Here is a 19115-nt window from a genome sequence, read left to right as displayed (position 1 = left end):
GATCCATTTCTCATGGACGCTTGTGCATGAAGTGAGTGAGTTCCGGACTGCATTCTTGCAGTATGATATTCCTCTGCCTGTTGAGAATTGATCATAGGAACAGGGGGAGTGAAGAGATAAGCTTGTGAACTGCAGTAACATGTAAGACTGCCAGTATATTGCACATTACATATTATGAAATCAATCCAGCCAAAAACATGTCTTGCTCATTTACATGCATGCTCCTCTGACCAGCTGAGTCACCACAGAGATTGCAATCCCACTACTCAACAGTGAGCTGGCTGTATGATGTGACATGATTGGGACAGGTGAGGACAGGGACATTGTTCTCAATATCATCCCCACCACTCAACAAGTGTGTGTTTGTAGACTGCAGTAATGGGAGAAGGTGGGGTAAGAGAAGAATGCTCTGTTCAGCATTCATGGAATGGAGCGGCTAAGAGAAATGTGCCACTCAATAGCAACTAGTTATTAATAATATCTTCATTATTCATAAAGTGGGGCCTTTTCAAAGGCACAAATGGTGTCTGGCTGCCTCTCTTTGAAAAGCTCCTCTTTATGAATAATGACCATACCCAGGGTTCCAGGGTCCTTCTCAGTGCATTCTCTTATTGCCCTGTGCATCTGCTCTTAGCCCTTCCATCAAATGAATGTTCTAGCACTGACTTTCAAAGGGAGTTGGGTACCTATCTGTTGTTTTTGCCTTTTGAAAATCTCCCCAACAAATAATAATTATTCAGTCTTGTGAAAGCTATGGGCACCTTACTGAAGAATAATTAAAACCATGAATAACCACTAAAGCATTACTATGAATTTGTGAGACACAGACACTTATTCCAAATACTGGTGGCTGGTCTCTGAGTGGATGTCACTTCAGAAGCATTATGGTAATGCTGGAAAGTCCATAACAAAGTTGCTTGCCTATTAGATTATTTTTGTGGCTAGAGTGCCAGTCTGTTAATACTAGCTCAGGGTTTATAGACATCAGCTCTGCTTCCTACTCGAGATGAGTGGACTGGAGTTTGGTTTGTTTGCTCACCTAGCCACTGCAGAATTTGTACTGTGTAAAAAATGTATATTGTAGGCCTTTGTTTTTTTCCAGAATTTTCTAACCTTTCAGCTAGTCCAATCACTGCAGTATCCACACAGCCTCTGTATGTCCTCCTAGTCTAAGCCAATTGTATTAGAGTCCCTTTGTCATTCAAATCACTCTTCATTAATAATAATTTTTAACAAATCTTCTGGTAGCACCAGTCACAGATAATTTTCCTTAGGAGCCCAACTTCAGCTACCCAAGACCATTTTCACATGCTCAAATAAGTGTTACTGAGTTCAAGGGACAGCTGCTGGTTTCTCAGTACTTTTGAAAAATTAGGTCACTTATTTGACAATCTCGGCATATATTTTTCACAAATGTGCACTAAAAATACTGTTTTTTTTTGTTTTTGTTTTAAAGCTGTCTGTGAAGGAGTGCTTATGCATTTTATAAAAAGATTTAGATTCATTGACTTAACTGGTTGCTATTTGATTTTCTGCATTGGCCATCAATGTTCAATATGTAAAACTGGAAAACTTATTTTCACATAATGCATCATATAACTAGATAGAAGACAGAATTAGAAGTGGTGTGTGCATGTGTATTATAGGTGAGACTGATAGCACCATCTATTCTTAAGGGTGCATGTATCATGATATAATGCTCTAAAATAATCATATGGGTGAACTGGATTTTCTAGTGTGTAATAGCATTTAAGTGTCAACTAACTTGTGGCACCGATTACCTGCTATCTTACATCCTTATGAAATATTACTATTTGAATATGGTTGTGATATGATATAACTTTAAGAAAGTGTTTTTCTTACACAGTTATAATTTATTTCTTAAGGCATGTGGTACTTCCTGTTTCACAACCAGCCAAATAGTGTTACTGAAATGTTAAGGAGGCCTGGATAATTGTATGACTATTGATGATACTTTTGACTAGGCAAGCTAAGATAAAAGGAATCGAAGCTCATCTTCAGGGTGCAGCCTGACTCCCACGTGAGTTGGGAAGGAATCACCACAGTATTGCACACATAGCTAGTGGCTGAAATACCAGAAGGACCAATGAGCAGATCCAGTGTGGTAAATCCTTGGAGCCTGATTCTCCACTTTCTCATCCCTTCTGTAGTCGTTCATATTGTACAACCATATTGCAAAATTCTAGCAATTCAAAATACAGCCTTTTGCGCCCATTTCATCCCCACTTTGAGCAACTGTAAATGACTGACCAAAGTGTTAGGCAGTGGAGAATCTGTGTTTCAGTTTCTAACAAGTTTATTTGTATGGAACATTTTCTGTTGATGTAATGAAAATTTTAAAAAGTATATGTGTGTGGGCCTGATTATACTGATAAATATTTTTATAATTTCAATTAGTGTAGGGCACCCGACAAATAACAATATGCAAGTATTGAGAAAAGTGCAAACCAAAATCTAATATGCAAAGCAGAGTTGTTGACCAGCAGAGATCCAGCCCTTTCCCTAGAAATCTAGATGCCACTGGTAGGCTCCTTTTAAAGTAGTATTTTTTCCAAACTCAGCAATTTTTTTGGAAAAAGAACTCCACAACCAATTTTAAATCTGTGACTTTTATCAATGATTTCCCTGTTGCAATGAGATGTTTTTATTTGTATGTGAACTTTACTCCCCTCTTTGTGTTCAGTAGCAATTTTGAACTGACATTAGAACTTGTGTAGCTCTATGAATGATAAGACTGAAAGAAAACAGCTTTTCATGAAAAGAAGTGCTTTACTCCAAAATGAAAAGGAGTACTTGTGGCACCTTAAAGACTAACAAATTTATTTGAGCATAAGCTTTTGTGAGCTACAGCTCACTTCCTCGGATGCATACTGTGGAAAATACAATGGGGAGATTTATATACATAGAGAACATGAAACAATGGGTGTTACCATGCACACTGTAACAAGAGGGTGATCACTTAAGGTGAGCTATTACCAGCAAGACAGCCGGGGGGGACGTTCTTGTCAACTGCTGGAAATGGCCCACCTTGATTATTACTACAAAAGGTTCCCCCCCTCCTGGCTCTCTTGCTGGTAATAGCTCACCTTAAGTGATCACTCTGTTGTTACAGTGTGTATGGTAACACCCATTGTTTCATGTTCTCTATGTATATAAATCTCCCCACTTTATTTTCCACTGAATGCATTCGATGAAGTGAGCTGTAGCTCACAAAAGCTTATGCTCAAATAAATTTGTTAGTCTCTAAGGTGCTACAAGTACTCCTTTTCTTTTTGTGAATACAGACTAACACGGCTGCTACTCTGAAACCTGTCATTTTACTCCAAATTGTATACCTTCTTATCATTTTCAGACTGAGATCACAGGTTAACAGCAAATTTAGCTAAAATGCAGAATATCTTTGGCTTTGCATTTGATTTGTTTGGTTCTTGTTGTTGTTGTTCAGTATATTGCACAATGCTTGGATGCTGGTATGTTAGGCATGCTACAAATCTGTTATATACTCTTTAAAAAATCAGCCGTATACATTCTTTAGTTTTATGCAGTTCTGCTTTCCCATTACTGCACCTTCATATTGAAACTTTGGTCCCTTGTCACAAAGGTGGATTTATATCCAGAAAGAGAAACTGTTCCAGTAAAGAAGGGCAATGAAGTCATATTTTCAGTCATTTACAAGATCCTTCCTTTTTTCCCCCTCCCCTTTTGTTTTAAAGAGACACTGTGGAGATGACTAATCCACTTAAAAAAAAAAAAAAGCATATAAAATTGCTTCACTTGTGTTACTGATAACTAGGGCCCTACCAAATTTACTTTCCATTTTGGTCAATTTCATGGTCATAGGATTTTTTAAATAGTAAATTTCATGATTTCAGCTATTTAAATCTGAAATATCAGTGTTGTAATTGTAGAGGTCCTGACCCAAAAAGGGTTGTGTGTGTGTGTGGGGGGGGTGTCGCAAGGTTATTGTAGGGGGTGTTGCAGTACTGCTACCCTTACTTCTGTACTGCTGCTGACAGCAATGCTGCCTTCAGAGCTGGGCAGCTGGAGAGCGCTGGCTGTTGGCCAGGAGGTCAAACTCTGAAGGCAAAGCTGCTTCCAGCAGCAGCGCAGAAGTAAGGATGACATGGTCTGGTATTGCCACCCTTACTTCTGCACGGATGCCTGCACAGCTGGGCCCTCAGTCAGCAGCCGCCACTCTGGCCACACAGCTCTGAAGGCAGCGCAGAAGTAAGGGTGGCAATTCTGCAACCCCCCAAAATAACCTTGTGACCCCCCTGCAACTCCCTTTTTGGGTCAGGACCCCCAATTTTAGAGACGCTGTTTGTCCCCGTGAAATCTGTATAGTATAGGGTAAAAGCGCATAGAAGCCAGATTTCATGTCCTGAGACGTGTTTTTCATTACCATGAATTTCGTAGGCCCTACTGATAACACATTGAGCGCTCAATCCTGCCAGTGCTTACACAAGAAGGCTTACATTTTCAGAAGTCGCTAATGATTTTGGGTGTCTCCATTTTTTTCAATGCCCAATCTAAGTCTATTTTAAAGGGGCCTGATTTTCAAAAATGATGAGCCTTTTTGCTCTGTGAAAACGAATTCCCCTCAAATTGGGCACCTGTATTGGACAGCCAAAATCACTCGTCACTTTTGAAACTTTTTAGGCTGTCGTCCTTACTTGAAGTCAAGAGATCTACTTAACTAAACACTAACTCACTAGACCCTGATCCTGCAAATGCCTCCACTGTACTGCCAACACCAGATGGGGATATTGATCAGACTGTTAGTGGGATAGGCAGCCAAGAGAGAAGGGAGGGAGAGCACAGACTCTTCACCTGTCATTGGACAGACAGCAGAAGCTGGGTACTGATTCACCCTGTGCTCTCCCCTCAGTAATTTACATCTCTTTCCAGGCTTTTGGGTATCTGACACCTTTTGCTGCCCTACCCTCCCTTCCTGTAAATCATGATAGGAACTGGTGTTTTTTAGGATGACTGCTTGCCTATTTGGGGATCAGGAAGGAATTTTTCCTACTGGGTCAAAATTGGCAGAGAGGGGTGTGTGTGTGTGTGTGTGTGTGTGTGTGTGTGTGTGTGTGTGTGTGTGTGTGTGTGTGTGTGTGTGTGTGTGTGCGCGCGCGCGCGCCCCCTCCTCAGTGTTCTGGAGGCACAGTTGCGTTAAAAGTAGACGTTGAAAAGGTAATATTTAGGAATTTTAGCTCGTTGCAACTTGCAGCCAGTATCCAATTTGGGAAGAGGCTTAACGGGCTTTTAACCCCTACAACAATCTAACCCCTCAGAAGTGAGAGGGCACACGTAGTTGAGCCCTAGGGGTAGGATGAGGAGGGCTGACCCCCAGTTATGAGTTATTTGGTGGAAGCTCTGTAACCACCCACTGCCACAAATAAAATGCTTGGTATGTGAAAGATGGGGTGGGAGATATATTAAGCTGTTAACTGCTGAAATCCATCCACATGTTTGTCTTCATTCATCTGTGTATCCTGATCACTGATGCACTTGCTTAACTTTTACGCATGTCAGTACTTTTATTGAAATCAATGTGGTTACTCCTGGTAGTAAAGTTAAGCAGGGTGTGTGAGTGGATTGGGGCCTTCACTGGTTGCAGGATGTTGGGCCTCACTAAATTATTAAAACTGAAGATTTTAAAAATTGAACTTCTCACCAGTTAGAATATTTACTTTCCTTTTCACTGTGCGTGAGCAAATCAGAGTAGACTGCTTCGCTTTTGGTTTTAGTTAGCTAATTTTTTAAAAATTTTCTTGCACCTATGGGGGAATGTCAAAACTATGATCTCTTCTCTACCGAAATCCTGAAAAAAAAAATCTTTGCATTGATTATTTTTTAAATTAACATTTCTGTTTCTCCTCCTTGGGTTTTGTTTCCATCTCCCCACCCGAAACATGCACACATTTTCTCTATTTAACAAAACCTAAATTGGTAACTAACCTAAATTAAGTCTCCTTTTTACGTTTTCTACTGCAATTAATTTTATCTCATGGATATTTAGTCTGAGGGCGACCATCAAAAGAAAAGCTGCATGGATAAACAGAGTGTCCTATACAAGGGACAAACAATAGCATCATTTAATGAATCAGGATCTTCAGTATGGCTTTATTTAGAGAACTACTCAAAAGTCGGCTAGACATATTGTAGCTAGGAGTCTGTTTTGGCTTTTGTGGAGGGGGATGGGATCGGATAGGGTCTGCACAGAGGCAGATTGTTCTATTGTAAATTAAGGTTTTTTCTTTTCACAGGAATCTCTGCAAATAATGGGATAATTTTAAGGAGTAGAAGAGAGTAAAGGCTCAGTACATAAAGACAAGGATGACAATACGACAGTCTGAGAACAGGTAGGGCTGTTCTGTTAACTAGATAACTCTCACGCATAGTTGCCTGAATGCTGATGGACTCTGATACCAGTAAGGAGGCCTGTAAACTTTCAGTCAGTGTCTTGCATTTGATATGACTTTTTAAGGTTATAACAGTGGTGTAAGCTTCACAGGCATACAGAAGATGCCATTTTAGAGTATGTGGGTCTGATTCTCCATTGCAATCAAAGTAAGTATAAAACACTACCATTATAAGACTGATAGCATTTCTCACCCACTCTGGTTAGGTAGAAATAGTGGTGTGAAGTATTAGAGAACACAAACCGCTTATTTTTAAGGGGGGTGGAAAGGGAAAGCATAGTGGTAGCTAACTTGCATGCATGGCTACCCTTTGGTAAAGTGTGTGTTTTGCCTCCATGGCCCCAGTTCTGCAAAGAGAAACACACAAGCTGCTGAAGTTGATGGGGCTCTATGAAGGCACAGAGATGTGCCCACATGGTTCTCCTTGCAGAACCAGGGCTAAAAGGTGGATCTCATATTCAACCCTCCTATTTCTAAAAGACTTGAGAATTTGAATGAAATAGGGCTTGTGTTTAAAATGTCTCTGCTGGGGAAAAAAAGAAGTGTTAGGTTGAAATCTTTTTTATCCAAAGACCCTAAATCAGGGGTTGGCAACCTGTGGCACGCGTGCCAAAGATGGTATGCAAGCCGATTTTTACTGGCACACTGCCACCAGCTGGGATCCCAGCCTCCGCCTCTGCTCAGCCCGCTGCCAGCCTGGATGAATGGAACCCCAGGCCGGCAGCAGGCTGAGCGGAGCCGGTGGCTGGGACCCCGGTTGGCAGGAGCCGGCAGCTGGAACCCCAGATCGCTGGTGTAGTGTATTAAATTTTCTCCCCGTAGGAATGTGATATTTGCAGAGCACCAGGACTGTCAGACTTTAGTACACAGTAAGTAGCACATTCCTATGGGGAGAAATTTAATACACTACACCTGGCCCTGCTCAGCCCATTGAGTGTCTGGAGTTCTCAAAATATATTCTCTCACCCCTTATCAAAACTTACCCTACAATTAACTTGAAAACTTAACTTTGTTTGTATATTGTTAATAAATACATAGGTTTGATGAAACAAAGTAGTTATACTTATGTGCCTGTGCTTAATTTGTGTTTTAGATGATTTACCTTCTAAAAAAATCTTGCATATCTCGCACCCCCAAGGGGTGTGTGCACCCCAGGTTAAGAACCACTGCACTAAACTGATAAGATCTGCATTTTAATTTAATTTAAAATGAAGCTGCTTAAACATTTTAAAAACCTTGTTTACTTTACATACAACAATAGTTTAGTTCCATAATATAGACTTAGAGAGAGAGACCTTCTAAAAATGTTAAAATGTATTACTGCCATGTGAAACCCTAAATTAGAGTGAATAAATGAAGACTCAGCACACCACTTCTGAAAGGTTTCCAACCCCTGCCCTAAATGTAAGTGATTTGAATAAAACAGAACCCAGATCCAAAGCACCCCTCCTTTGGGTTTGGAAAACTGAAATCCAATCAAGTTTTGCAAATGCAATATTAAGAACAAAACCTGGAACGCTTGGCCTCTCTATAGTGTTTTTCTAACAGTAATGGCAAAATTAAAATGATCTTTGACACTTTTTGGGGGCGATCCAGGGAAGAAAGTTACTGAAAACCCTCTCCCAGCTGTACTAGATAGCAAACACTACTATTTCTTCTAACATCAGATAGCTATAAACGTTTGGGAGGGGAGAGAAATGAGGGCACAGCTTTATGTTCTAATAAGAAGCATTTTCCTGGCCAAACATTTTGAAAGGACCCAGTAGGGGAATGGTAACATTTTGTTAAAAAGTAAAATAAAACAGGGACTATTCCCCAACCCTCATAAAAGACAGATAGTTGGCATTTATAATGACATTACCAGTTTTTAAAACTGCTTGGAAATAGGGGTACAGAGGCTTGCAAGACAAAATGACCTCATTATTTAAGAAAGGATCAAATATACCTGGCATCAGGCCAATGCGGCTTTTTACAACTTTCTTTTCCATTGAACATCTTCTGACTATTGTACAAGTAGAAAAATACAGATCCTGGAGAGCATAATACAATCTTCACACCCACTGTGCTTTTGATCTTAAATAAAATGCATCAGGATGCTCCATTTGGCTTTTTCTGCTCGCTCCCCCAGTCTTGGTCCCCATCACCCTACTTGCTTTCTTTCCTGGAACTATTTGGAGGCCCGGTCGGTCACTACCAGACAGGGAGAGGTAGTGTTTGTAGGAAATGTGGGCGGGGCTTACGAGGAGCTCTGAAAGGTCTGGGCATTCACTCTAGACACATTTCAACCAGCCTAACCGGAAGAAGCCTGACCAAGAGCTCATTACTCATGCCTCGAGCTATGCAAATAACTGATTTATTGGTTCACTGGCAATTCCAGAAGTATCGGGGGGGGGGGGGGGGGGATTATTTCAGACTGACCTGAAATTTTTTGGCCAATCAAAAAGTTGAAACAATTTATTTCGGGTTGAATTAAATGTTTCAGTCAACATGATCTTAAAAGCTTTGTTTGAATTTTGAGCATTTTATATTTAACAAAAAATATTAAATAAAATTGAAGCAAACTTTGAAACAAGTAATTTTGAACTGAAAAACTAAACTGGTTTTAAGAAAAGGAGTACTTGTGGCACCTTATAGACTAACAAATTTATTTGAGCATAAGCTTTCGTGAGCTACAGCTCACTTCATCGGATGCATTCAGTGGAAAAGCAACCACACATCATACAACAGAACCACTAACCCAGGAACCTATCCTTGCAACAAAGCCCATTGCCAACTGTGTTCACATGTCTATTCAGGGGACACCATCATAGGGCCTAATCACATCAGCCATGCTATCAGAGGCTCATTCACCTGCACATCTACCAATGTGATATTTGCCATCATGTGCCAGCAGTGCCCCTCTGCCATGTACATGGGTCGAACTGGACAGTCTCTACATAAAAGAATAAATGGACACAAATCAGACGTCAAGAATTATAACATTCAAAAACCAGTCGGAGAATACTTCAATCTCTTTGGTCACTCGATTACAGACCTAAAAGTGGCAATTCTTCAACAAGAAAACTTCAAAACAGACTCCAACAAGAGACTGCTGAATTGGAATTAATTTGCAAACTGGGCACCATTAAATTAGGCTTGAATAAAGACTGGGAGTGGATGGGTCATTACACAAAGTAAAACTATTTCCCCGTATTTATTCTCCCCCCTCCTCCCCCGCACTGTTCCTCAGATGTTCTTGTCAACTGCTGGAAATGGCCCACCTTGATTATCACTACAAAAGGGTTCCCCCCCCACCCCTGCTGGTAATAGCTCACTTTAAGTGATCGCTCTCGTTACACTATGTATGGTAACACCCATTGTTTCATGTTCTCTGTGTATCTAAATCTCCCCACTGTATTTTCCACTGAATGCATCCGATGAAGTGAGCTGTAGCTCACGAAAGCTTATGCTCAATTAAATTTTAGTCTCTAAGGTGCCACAAGTACTCCTTTTCTTTTTGCGGATACAGACTAACATGGCTGTTACTCTGTAAAATGGTTTTAAAAGTGCTGTAAACAATGTTTTGACTTTTGTCTGAAAAAACCCCAAAAGAATACTTAATTATTTTGGAGAAACTGGCTCAAATTCACAAAACATTTCGGTGTTGCTGAATTTGCATTTTTTTGCCACAAAAATGGTGGTCGGGGGTAGGAGAGTTTGGCAGAAAAAACTTGCTCAGCTCTACTTAATGATGTTTGATTACAACTGATGTGTAGGCTTCTGTGGCTAGATCCAATTCACCACTGCCTGGGACCATGTGTGGTTAATTAGCATCATTGTAAAGTTGGTGTAAAATGCTGCCATTCTGTTATGGAAAGAAGCATTTGACACCCATTTTGCAGTGGTATAAATGACTGCACCAGGTGCAGGGCAGCAATGGTGTGTTAGGTCTTTTGCCCCTATTTCTTCCCTCCCTATGCAAGATCTTATTGGGAATTATTGTCTTACAGGTACTAAGGAAGTGAAAAAAAGAGGAAACGCTCTCTCTCTCTCTCTCTCTGGAATCTCATAGATAGCTAGAAAGAAAGAAAGAAAGAAAGAAAGAAAAAAAGTAAGAGAGGACGATGCTTTCTTTCTTTATTCTTCCTCTGCAGAGAGTTGGCGGCATTAGTGAATCCACAGTTAATGGTTATCCATGCAGTTAACGGTTAGTGTCCTTTTGCATCAGAGTAAAATCATTTTTGGGGGGAATACAGATTGAAAAGATCACACACAATAATGCATCAAAGAAGACAAAAATGATCATAAGCATTACAAACGCTATATGATTACTTTTAAAGTCCCTGAAAAAGTAGTGAAATTGTTTGATTGGTCTGTTAATTATTGGACTGGGCCAAGTATCAAATATTTGTAGAAGATAAGACTTCTTCTCACTGTGGAGAAGAATAATAACCAGACTTACTTTCCTTTAACAATTTGGCACACAATAGGTTCTTCATTTTCCACTCTTTGCTTACAAATCAATCTAAAATCGTGCTGAACCTGTTTATCCAGTTTATAAAAGCATGTGTACAAAATAGACAATTAAAAATAAGACTCTTGCAAGAGATCCCATAACGTTCCCCTTTCTAAAAAGTGCAAATGCTACTTTATTAATAAAGAAATCAGAATGCCTCTCCCTCACCCATGCAGCTCCAGAGTATAGAAATAAAGATGACTTTTTTCCACCTGAATGCATTGTGAGCGATGGGTGTGTGTATGCTGCATGTGACCAGGAAGTCTATTTGCCTTCAAACTCCTGTTTTATATGCAGTCAGAAAATGACTGTTAAGAAACAAACCATGCAAACACACACACGCTACCCCCTCAGTCTCCTCTTCTCCCTCCCCCACTCTCAAGTTAGAAAAAAAAAACCACAACAAACCCACATACCACCATCTAACTTCAGCTGTAGTCCTGCTGGTATTAAGAGTAAACAGTATGTGGTCATTGATCTCCTGTTGGTGGTGGTGCACTCTGGGAAATGCTGGGAATGCCTGGAGACATGGCTGCAGTCAATTGATGAGCTTCTGAAGAAAAATGACAGAAATAAGGAAGAGAGAGCATTCAAATCCAGGAGAGAGAGTGAGAGATTGTGGATCAAAGCTTTTATTCCTCCCCCACGACGAATAACCCAGATCTCGTCCTGTGTAGTTTTAGGGAGAGGTAATAGTGAGTGGATCTCCCCGTTCTTCCTTGGTGTGTGTAATTGACTGACTGATTTAGATTGCTGTGTGGCCAAAAACCAAAAACAAAACCACCCCCGCAGCTGTTTTAAGTAAATGAAAGTAAGATCGGAAGAGAGAGCTGGACTCAGCTAGTGGGCAAGGCTGTGCTGTAGTCTGAGCACAGGTTAATCAGCCCATGTATGTTCTGCTTTACCTAAGGGCTGTCGGGTGATGATGTAACTTTGTGTAGGACTTCTCCGAGTACCGGTGGAAAGCAGAGGGGCTTCTTGCCCCCCGCCGTGCGGGAAAGCAGGAACTAAGCGATTAGCACGGACTGTGGGTGAGGATGACTCGGAGGAGGACTGTTGTTTTAAACCCGCCACATTTTATAGTGTGTGTGTGACTGTGTTTCAGCTCCGATCCCCCGTCGCCTGTACCTCTTTCACTGATTTCTCCTCCGCTTTGGAGAGCGGGGAAGGGAAGGGAACAATAAAAGCGCCCCAAACTACTTTCCTTTTCCTTTTTTAAAAATTAGCAGCTTCTAAAAATAGGGGATCGTCCAGCCAAGGCGCTTGAGGATTAAGAGAGGAAGCTAAAGGAAGAGAATCAAGAGGCTGGCTGCAGTGGTCTCTTCAGACTGTGTGTGTGAGTGTGTTTGCAGCGGTCTGTCAGTTGCATGCATTACAAGAGGTTTCTTTGGACACACAAAAGCACAGGCATCCATCCACACGATAACTCTCGGATGTTTATTCTTAGCAAATAAAGAGAGTGGAGCGGACTCTCCTCCTGGAAGGGGACCAGGTAATCATTTCCCAGGCAAATCGGCTATCATTTTTGCATTGGGAAGAAGTTAACAAGGGGGGGGGGGATAATCACTTCTCCCCCTCTCTTGCATATTTATAGTGCTTCTTTAAGTGGGGGATAGATTTGTTTTAATCCTTGCACGGTGTCAATAATCAGCGTGTTATTTACAATCTAGACACTCAGCTGCAGCAGCAGAGACGAAAGCAAATTCCACTCTCTGTATTTGGCTGGACTGGGAGCGGGGGGGACGCGCTTCAGGAAAGAGGTCAGGGTTTGTTTAGGAAAGATCAGAAGACAGCTGAAGTGAGAGAGGGACTCGCCACTTATTTCCCCCCTCCTCGCCTCCCTCCCGTTTTGCAGGGTGTCTGAGGTGGCTGGGAGATCGCACAGAAAGCTTCTCCTCCCCCACTGTTGCTAGTCTCTCTCTCTTTTCCTTTTGTTATTTGCACTCGCATTGTGTTGTTTGTCTCTGAAGCCGCCTCATGACCAGCAAAGGGATTTCACCTCGTCCTTGAGAGAGACACACAGAGAGAGCGCAAAGGGAAGAGATCAACTCAATACCCACCTCCGGTGCCCTCCCCTCTCTTCACCACCCCCCCCCCCCCAGCCCTGTATCACTTAGCATCCCACGGCAAGAGGAGACATTAAAGAGACCGGGTAGGTGCTCTCACAGAGCCGTTTTCACTTGGCTTGGATAGTGGGAGGGGGGCAGATGTCCAGAGCAGCAAAGCTATGCTTGCTCTCCACTCAGCACTTGGTTCCCAGCTTCAGCTGGAGGGGCGAGGAGGGGGGATGTGATTCAGTGCTGAATGGGGACGGGGTGAAGGCGCTGGGGCTTAGGAGAAAGGGGCGAGTTTGGCTTTAGAAGGGGGGGGAAGCAGCTGCCTTTGGGGAGAGTGTGAAACTAAACGGGCAAACTCCCCCCCCCACTCCCTCAGTGAAAGGGGGTGAGTGGTGGGGTGTTTGAGGACGATCCGTCAGCACTGGTGGGATGTTTCCAGGGTCCTGCACACCTCCTAAAGTTCAGAGCAACTTGTCACGCCTCCCACCCCCTTCATTGATTGCATGGGGGTGGGGGGCCGGGTGGGATTGTAGGGAAGGGAACTCTCCTGGAGTGGCAAGAACATTGCTCATCCCTGTGGATTCCGGAGGATCTCGCAGACAGGAAGCTTTAAATTATTTTAATTGCCTCCTACTTTTTTGTGTTTGTGTGAGTGTAAAATGAAAACTGCAGCGCCGCTTTTAAGGGCTTGTGCCCTGAGAACTCCCCCTTGCACTGGGCTCAAACAACAGGAGGCAGGGAGAGTTAAACTCGTATTGGGTCTGGAAATGTTTGACTATGCTGGCTGCAGTTTGCAGAGTATCGATCCGCTGGGAGCAAGGCACATTCGCGTGGGGAGTGCAACCTAAAGAGACTGGTTACATATTTCAGTAAGCATGTTCTTTACAGTTTGCAAACCTCATTGCTCCTTAAGAAATAGACTGACTCTGGCAAATGGATTAAATGTTCTTGGTTCGGTCATTTCAGCTGCTTTCCTACCAAAAAGAAAATAGATCAAAGAGAAATATGGTCTGTCAGTCAATACACCGTATATTGTTCTAATGTTCCCCTTCCTCCAATTCTGGAGGTGGGAGTGAACTCTGCCAACTTTTCACAGAATTTAAGGGACTTTATTTTAACCCAACTGTGATCCTAGAATAACTAGAGCAGTTTGTCAAGGAGAACATGATCATTGTTCCCTAGGGACTGCATTCAGTCTCAGCACTGTAGTGTGATCAAGGGCAGAACCAATAGAAATCGGTGGGATTTTGGGTAATAAGTGTGGGAATCTCCAAACGGACTGAATCCAAGTGATTTGTTTCCCTTCTGCTCATAAATAATGACCCCAGGCATTTTTTTTAAAGCAGCAGGCCAGTGAAATAGACACGTGGAAGATTTGTAGGCGTTCAACATTTCAACAAAATAAATAGCCGTTCAGCAGGATTATAGGAAGGACGCCTGATGTGAACGAGTGTTTATAAAGAGAGACTGATACCAAACGTGTGTTTAGTTTTTTATTTGTTAATTCTTGCGAAACTGAAGTTAGAATTGTCCTAAAATTAGGAAAAAAGTTTTTCATCAAGATGTATTTTGCGCTCTTTCAAAGAATTCAGCTTTAAGCTTGATTTCAGATAAAATAAAGGCATTTTAGTCCAATTGTAGACCTTTGGAAGAAAGTGTCTCTGGTGTTTTTTTCCCTGATTTATCTATAACTTGCAGTCAGCAGCCTACCTAAAATCAACTGCTAAGATTTAAATCAAATTCTTGTACATGAGGGATGTTTTTTTAGTCTTTTGTTCAAAATTCCCCTGTAAATTATGTCCGTATTTTCTCTCTAGAAACATACCTCATAAAGATCAGAGTACTATATCTGTTTTTTTAAAATAGCTGCAGTCCTTCCCAGTGGTAGAAAATTCATCTTTGTTTAAAAAGTGGATCCATTGTATAAAATATGCAGTTTACAAATACTTAACTGGGATTGTAGGGGAGAGGTGAATATGTTGTTTAGATATAGTAATATCCAAATGTTTGTCTTATAGAACTCTTCTGCTCTTAAAGAGAGAGGCTGACATGAATTTTGTTGCATTTTTGTGAATGCATAGTATGTATATGTCATGTCTTCATATTTTGAACATGAAAGCCTGATAAACACATGGCCATTATGCATGGACGCCTTGCATCAGAGCTTTGCTTATTGAACTTAAACTATTTTGGTAGAGTGTTACACTATATGGAATACAAAACTTTAAAGCCACAATCATCTTTTGTAAGCAAGTTAGCATTTGAGAGATGTATTCGCTATTTCAAGTTAACTCAGTTCAATTGTGTGCGCGTGTTCATATAGCTGGTTTAGTCTAATAGGAAGTTTTGTAAATGATGGACATGAGTATATGCTTTTTGGAAAGGCAACTATAAACCTATATAAATGTCCCCTATATAGGTTTTTTGAGTTCATGTTAGGGAAACATGAATCTTATAGTGGTGGGGTAAGAGTTTTAGGTAGCTTAACATTTTTTCAGTCAAATAATTCTTCAGACAGTTTACTAATAAATGCTGAAATGGGAAGGGATATTTCTGAGAGCTGTACATTGAGAAACTATGCTAGTGTCATATATAATATATTACTAAACCTTTTTATTTTATTTTACTTGCCAGCCTCATTTAGACTGGGTGGTAACAACATAGTTAAGATGTCGGATGTGGTGTTCACATTGGATAGTTCATTGACATTCAGGACTGTGAAAAAGTAATTCTTCAGTTACTCATCCTAGAACTATAACATTATATTTCAAGTAAGTTTATAAGTAGCTTTAGCTAAATACCAGTACATACTGCATAACAAGGAAAAGAGTAACAATAAGTTTGATTTGGTGCTAATGACAGTATTATAATGCGGTGTGTGTGTATATAGGAGCTTTGTTTCTGCCTTGTTACTCCTACCTATAATGATATAAACTGCTGTGATCTGGATTTTGAGAATGAACCAAAAAACAGAGCAGTCAGTGGAACAAGTTTTCTAAAGTTTAGGAAAAATAAAACCTTGCCAAGACACTGCAGTGGCGCTGTTGTAAGCTGTAATGTTTTTGACCATTATAAGTAGATTGCTATTCGAATAAGAGTATTTCTTCCAGTTAGCAATGAAGTAGCTTTTCCCTACTTTTGCATATAAATAACCCTCTGTTCTTTGAACAGGCAAGGTGATACACCCATTGAAGGCACTGAAAGCTTTGCCTGAAAAAAGACCACAGAAATGAGCCCTATACCATTGGAGTGAGCTTTTACAAAATGCAGGTTTTGTTTAACATACTACAGGCTCTCCTTTTATTCCTCAGTTTAAGCTCCTTTTCTTTCATTCACGTGTATACACACATTCATCTGAGAGTTAGTCCTATGTGGTAATGTTCCGATCCAGATTAAGTTTAGGTGAAGGACTGATTTTTGAGGCTGAACCAGAGATGATTTCAGGTTGAATGGTGCTGAAAACTTGCGAGCTGTTAGAGATTTCTGTCTTTTTGTGATGGGTCAGTACTGGATCCTGAAAAGACTCTTTTTCTGATTTGAGTTCCATTCAGGGACCAAAATTGTAGGATTGGGAGATTTGAATCCAAGCTTCCCACTCTCTACCCTTCTGGAAATTTTGGGAGAAATGAGAGCGCTCAGGAGGAGGCCCAGACCAAAACTTTAAGTCTGACTATCTCTAATTAGGATATTATTCATTGGCATTGTGTATAGATTTATATGGTGGAGCCTGCTCAGGGAAGAGGATTCATAGAATATGAGGGTTGGAAGGGAGCCTCAGGAGTTCATCTAGTCCAACCTCCTGCTCAAAGCAGGACCAATCCCCAATTTTTGCCCTAGATCCCTAAGTGGCCCCCCTAAGGATTGAACTCACAACCCTGGGTTTCGCAAAAAGAAAAATACAGACTAACACGGCTGTTACTCTGAACCCTGGGTTTAGCAGGCCAATGCTCAAGCCGCTGAGCTATCCCTTCCCTCTGGAAGAGTAATACACTGCACTCCTATACAGACTGTCAAGGGAGCTTGAATCCTTTATGGGCACCTTAGAAGTACATAAGAGAGTTCCTTAGGCCTATAACATTATACCAAGGCTCAGTACATTATCTATTATTGGGAATGGACTACATCCACCCTGATCGAATTGGCCCTGTCAACACTGGTTCTCCACTTGTGAGGTAACTCCCTTCTCTTCATGTGCCAATATATTTATGTCTGCATCTGTAATTTTCACTCCATGCATCTGAAGAAGTGGGGTTTTTACCCACGAAAGCTTACGCTCAAATAAATCTGTTAGTCTTTAAGGTGCCACCGGACTCCTTGTTCTTTTTATAAGATTCATTGTCATCCTAGAGACTAACCAATTTATTTGAGCATAAGCTTTCGTGAGCTACAGCTCACTTCATCGGATGCATACTGTGGAAAGTGTAGAAGATCTTTTTATACACACAAAGCATGAAAAAATACCTCCCCCCACCCCACTGTCCTGCTGGTAATAGCTTATCTAAAGTGATCACTCTCCTTACAATGTGTATGATAATCAAGTTGGGCCATTTCCAGCACAAATCCAGGTTTTCTCACCCCCCCCCCCCACAAACCCACTCTCCTGCTGGTAATAGCTTATCTAAAAAGAAAAGGAGTACTTGTGGCACCTTAGAGACTAACCAATTTATTTGAGCATAAGCTTTCGTGAGCTACAGCTCACTTCATTGGATGTATCACTTCATCGGCTGTAGCTCACGAAAGCTTATGCTCAAATAAATTGGTTAGTCTCTAAGGTGCCACAAGTACTCCTTTTCTTTTTGCAAATACAGACTAACACGGCTGTTACTCTGAAGCTTATCTAAAGTGACCACTCTCCTTACAATGTGTATGATAATCAAGGTGGGCCATTTCCAGCACAAATCCAGGGTTTAACAAGAACGTCTGGGGAGGGGGGTAGGAAAAAACAAGGGGAAATAGGTTACCTTGCATAATGACTTAGCCACTCCCAGTCTCTATTCAAGCCTAAGTTAATTGTATCCAATTTTAAACCAGCAGGAGAGTGGGGTGGGGGGAGGTATTTTTTCATGCTTTGTGTATATAAAAAGATCTTCTACACTTTCCACAGTATGCATCCGATGAAGTGAGCTGTAGCTCACGAAAGCTCATGCTCAAATAAATTGGTTAGTCTCTAAGGTGCCACAAGTACTCCTTTTCTTTTTGCGAATACAGACTAACACGGCTGTTACTCTGAAAATTGTCATCCTTGTAGCACTTTGCTCTTTATGCCTCCTGGTTCCTTTACCCTCTGTATATGTATGGTGTATATGTATACGGTGTTTTCTCAATATGTAAAATGCAAAGTCTGCACAAGTTCTTCTTATTGCTTACACAAAGCACACATGCTTTTATTTTTCAGTCTGCGGAAAACATATGCTTCCTGACAATCTGAGGAGGGTGTTCTTAATATTTCTGAGAGCTTTATCTTCAGTCTGTTTCAGCCTTTCTGTCTATTTTTCTTTGGATCTCAAACATGGACTGAGACTCATAGGTAATCCACACTGGGATCTATTAATAGTGGTCATTTTCAGAGGCACAAGGACAATTACTAATCTCCTGCTGGCTTTCCATCTACTTGGGAGGCAAGTGATTGTAAGAATGCCATTTTGCCTGGTGCATCAAATACCTAGCAAATCTTTGCTCACCTAGGTTACAGTTCCTAAACCCAGTAACAACACCAGAAATCGAACTTGAGTGGCCCTGAGCACCACCTTTTACTGTGATGAGTCACACAACCAGCAGCACTTTGTTAGTGTTAAATTTGATCCACTGGCCCTCAGCAAAGCTGACAATTTTCAGCTAAAAGCCCCTTCAGTGAATTGTCCTTTAATAAAAAGAAAAGGAGTACTTGTGGCACCTTAGAGACTAACCAATTTATTTGAGCATGAGCTTTCGTGAGCTACAGCTCACTTCATCAGATGAAGTGAGCTGAAGCTCACGAAAGCTCATGCTCAAATAAATTGGTTAGTCTCTAAGGTGCCACAAGTACTCCTTTTCTTTTTGCGAATACAGACTAACACGGCTGTTCCTCTGAAACCTGTCCTTTAATAGAAAGTTTTCTCTCCCTCACCCCTCTGTTGG

The 19115-nt window shown here is 41.2% G+C and overlaps 1 protein-coding gene across 3 annotated transcripts in view; it reads left to right on the top strand.

Moving 5' to 3' along the window:
* The first annotated feature begins 12410 nt into the window (after window positions 1–12410).
* Window positions 12411–19115, top strand: part of SOX5 (SRY-box transcription factor 5) — an 838708-nt gene continuing 832003 nt past the window's right edge. Inside the window, exon 1 of one of the 3 annotated variants that reach the window (XM_048826912.2) lies at window positions 12411–12433. The gene's annotated coding sequence lies outside the window, so the exon portion shown is untranslated. Of the gene's footprint in view, window positions 12434–12971; window positions 13094–19115 lie in introns of those variants that run through there. The other 2 variants (XM_075121858.1, XM_075121862.1) reach the window with 2 other exon arrangements.

Source organism: Caretta caretta, chromosome 1 (genome assembly GCF_965140235.1).
Source record: "Caretta caretta isolate rCarCar2 chromosome 1, rCarCar1.hap1, whole genome shotgun sequence".
Lineage (NCBI taxonomy): Eukaryota > Metazoa > Chordata > Testudines > Cheloniidae > Caretta > Caretta caretta.
This window is presented reverse-complemented; position numbering and strand designations above follow the sequence as displayed.